Source organism: Pan troglodytes, chromosome 21, assembly GCF_028858775.2.
Source record: "Pan troglodytes isolate AG18354 chromosome 21, NHGRI_mPanTro3-v2.0_pri, whole genome shotgun sequence".
NCBI lineage: Eukaryota > Metazoa > Chordata > Mammalia > Primates > Hominidae > Pan > Pan troglodytes.
The window spans coordinates 24,529,068-24,533,312 of NC_072419.2; the positions used below are offsets into that span (position 1 = coordinate 24,529,068).

Sequence of the window (4,245 nt, forward strand, 5' to 3'; positions counted from 1 at the left end):
CAGACAAATAAGTTGTATGGTGTATCCATTAACCCACTCCAATCCATCAGCAAATCCAGTTAGCTCTATTATAAGAGACATATCCAGCATCCGGCCATTTCTCACCTCCTCCACTATCATCCTGGTCCAAGCATTCATCGTGTCCTGCCTTTATCTTTGCAATGGCCTCCTAGTTGATCCCCCACTTCTAGACTTGCCTTTTACCCCCAAATCTGTTTTCACAGCAGCCAGAGTAAGCCCGTTAAAAATAAGTGAGATCAGTTACTCCTCTGCTGAAAATACTCGGCAGTTCAGAGGAAAATCAAAAGTCTTTAAAATGGCCTACAGCAGCAATCTGTTTCCTGCAACCGCTCTGACCTCATTCACATGTTCCCCATCTCTTCTCACTCCACGTAAGCTACACCAGTTCTCGCGCTCTCCAGGTAAGTCAAGCACACTCCCACTTCAGCCTGGCCTTTGACTTTGCTCTTCCCTCTGCCTGGAATGCTTCCCACATAAGGACAGGGCTTCTTCTTTCACTCCTTTCTGGTCACAGGTCCCTGACTCCTGTATAAAAAAATGACATCACCCACTGGCTGCTCTGAAAAGCCATCTTTGCATTGTTCCTTGTCCGGCTCCTTGCTCGCCGCAGCTGCCTTTACCGCTGCGGACTCCGGACACTTTATCACCAGAGTCCCTGAACTGTCGCTTTCTTTTTAATCCCCTGCATCGGATCACTGGCGTGCCGGACCATGTCAGACGCAGCCATAGACACCAGCTCCGAAATCACCACCAAGGACTTAAAGAAGGAGGAAGCTGTGGAAGAAGCGGAAAATGGAAGAGACACCCCTGCTAATGGGAAGGCTAATGAGGAAAATGGGGAGCAGGAAGCTGACAGTGAAGTAGATGAGGAAGAGGAAGAAGGTGGGGAGGAAGACGAGGAGGAAGAAGAAGGCGATGGTGAGGAAGAGGATGGTGATGAAGACGAGGAAGCTGAGTCTGCAAGGTCAAGCGGGCAGCTGACGATGATGAGAGTGATGATGCCTATACCAAGAAGCAGAAGACCAACGAGGATGACTAGACAGCAGAAAAGGAAATGTTAGGAGAGTGACCTATTCACCCTCCACTTCCCATCTCAGAATCTACATGTGGTCACCTTTGAGTATTGAGGCCCGTTCACCCACCCACTGCGGGCAGTGCCACCCGCAGATGACACGGCCCACCCGCCCACCGAGGGCAGTGCCACCCGCAGATGACATGCGCTCTCCACCACCCAACCCAAACCATGAGAATTTGCAACAGGGGAGGAAAAAAGAACCAAAACTTCCCAAGGCCCTGCTTTTTTCCTTAAAAATAATTTAAAAAGGAAATTTGTATTTTTTAATTTACATTTTATATTTTTGTACATATTGTTAGGGTCAGCCATTTTTAATGATCTCAGATGACCAAACCAGCCTTCAGAGTGTTCTCTGTCCTGCTTCTAACTTCACTTGTGGTGTGACCATGTTCGTTATAATCTCAAAGGAGAAAAAAACCTTGTAAGACAAGCAAAAACGACAACAGAAAAACAATCTTATTCTGAGCATTCCAGTAACTTTTTTGTGTGTACGTACTTAGCTGTACTATAAGTTGTTGGTTTGTATGAGATGGTTAAAAGGGCCAAAGATAAAAGGTTTCTTTTTTTTCCTTTTCTGTCTATGAAGTTGCTGTTTATTTATTTATTTATTTTTGCCTATTTGAGGTATGTGTGAAACAATGTTGTCCAACAATAAACAGGAATTTTATTTTCCTGAGTTGTTCTAACAACAACAAAAATGACATCAGCTGGGCACGGTAGCCCATGCCTGTAATCACAGCACTTCGTGAGGCTGTGGCAAGAGGATTGCCTGAGGCCAAGAATTCAAGACCAGTCTGGACAACATATCAAGACCCCATCTCTCCAAAAAATACATACAAATTAGCTGGGCATGGTGGTGCATACCTGTAGTTCTAGCCACTCGGGAGGCTGAGGCAGGAGGATCCTTTGAGCCCAGGAGTTCAAAGCTGCGGTGAGCTACGTTTGCACCACTGCACTCCAGCCTGGGCAACAGACCAAGACCCTGTCTCAAAAAAATCAAAACAAATTGACACCGATCTCTATCAACATCACCTCCACCTCATCCCAGCTCTCCTTCTCTTACGTGGTAAATTAAATTTTCTAACAATGGCTACAGTTACGTATGTTCCCACAAGTTCTTCTAGAACCATTCCTCCCATCAAGAGAGTTTTCTTTTTTTTTTCTTTTTTTGAGACAGGGTCTCACTCTGTCACCCAGGCTGGAGTGCGGTGGTGCAATCTCATTTCACTGCAACCTCCATCTTCCGGTTCAAGCAATTCTCGTGCCTCAGCCTTCTGAGTAGCTGGGACTACAGGCACGTACCACCACACCCAGCTAAGTTTTGTATTTTTGGTAGAGATGGGGTTTCACCATGTTGGCCAGGCTGGTCTTGAATCCTGGCCTCAAGCCATCCACCTGCCTTGGCCTCCCAAAGTGCTGGGATTACAGGCATGAGCCACCACACCTGGCCAGGAGAGTTTTCTTTCTCTTGCCTTGAATATGAACCAGCCTTTAGTAACTGGCTTCTAATAAGCAAACTGTGACAGAAGCAACGCTGCAGGACTTTTGAGGCCCGCTCTTAATTTGTGACACAGCCTCCACCTGACTCTTCCTCTTAGGACCTTCTCCTTTGGAACCTACCATGTCCTTGGAGCCCAAACCAGCCCACACAGAGAGGAGACCATAAGGAGAGGTCCATGTGGAGAGGAATTGAGGCCCCTAGCCAACCACCAGCATGAACTACCAGGTTCACGAGAGAATGGGCCTTCAGATGAAGCCCAGGCCCCAGCCTTTGAGTCTTTCAGCTGAGGTCCCAGCCATGGTGGGGCAGGGAAAGCTGCTCCTGTTCCCCTATGCTAGGCCCTGTCCAAATCTTTGACCCACAGAATCCATAAGTTTGGGCCCATCTAGTTGCACAGTCATAGTAACCAGAACACCTCATTTAATTTTTCTCTATAGAGTCTAACATAATGTGTATTGACTTGCTTCTCTATTGTCTACCCACACCCCCCTCCAAGAGAACGTGAGTTCCTTGAAGGCAGAAACTTTTGTCTATTTTTTCTAGCCTCAGTATCTAGAAAAGTACCTAGCACACAGTGGGCACTTGAAAAATATTTGTTGAACAAATGAATTAAAGAAAACTGCTAATTAAAGAAAACTGCTCCTTACTATAATTCGCAACACCTTCTGCTGAGGCATGTGACCTTTTCCTGAAGAAAGTGTTCTCTGGTGTGTTTTGGACCAGCTCCCTGCTAAAAAATATCTCTTGTCAGCCATCTGGAAAATGATAAAGTTGGATCCATACCTCCCACTATACACCAGGAAATAGTCCAAGCGGATCAAAGATTTATACATGGTAAAATGAAGCCATTCAAGTCCTAGAAAAAAGCCCCGTAGCATTCTGGTGTCGCCTTGGAGTAGGAAAGCCTTTCTAGCTACGACTCAGTCTCCAGCAGCCATTAAAGAAAAAGATGGGCTGGGTGCAGTGGCTCACACCTGTCACCCCAGCCCTTTGAGAGGCCGAGGCAGGCCAATTGCTTGAGCTCAGGAGTTCGAGACCAACCTGGGCAACATAGCAAGACATCTCTACTCAAAGAAAAAAAAGAAAGAAAGGAAGAAAGAAAGAAAAAGACGGATCAACTCAAAGTATATAAAAATAAAAAACTTCTGCTTGGTCACAACAACAACAACAACAACAAAACAGAATGAGCAAAATCAGGCCGGGTGCGGTGGCTCACGCCTGTAATCCCAGCACTTTGGGAGGCCGAGGCGGGCGGATCACGAGGTCAGGAGTTTGAGACCAGCCTGGCCAACAGGGTGAAACTCTATCTCTACTAAAAATACAAAAATTAGCCAGGCGTGGTGGCGGGCACCTGTAATCCTAGCTACTTGGGAGACTGAGGCAGGAGAATTGCTTGAACCTGGGAGGCGGAGGTTGCAGTGAGCCGAGACCACGCCATTGCACTCCAGCCTGGGCGACAGAACGAGACTCCATCTCAAAAAAAAAACAAAAACAAAAACAGAAAAACCAAAGAAACAAAAAACTTCTGGAGATTAGGCAGAAAAAAAAGACCAAGCTAGGCAGAAACCCAGTGGGAAAATGGACATTCAGGCAGGCAGTTCACAGAAAAGGGGACTATAAAGTCAGCCCTCTGTATCCAAGAGTTCTA

At 46.4% G+C, this 4,245-nt stretch overlaps 1 pseudogene; it reads left to right on the plus strand.

Annotated features, from left to right (window-relative positions):
- Nucleotides 1-656: 656 nt before the first annotated feature.
- Nucleotides 657-1,683, plus strand: LOC129138239 (prothymosin alpha-like; annotated as a pseudogene).
- Nucleotides 1,684-4,245: the final 2,562 nt, after the last annotated feature.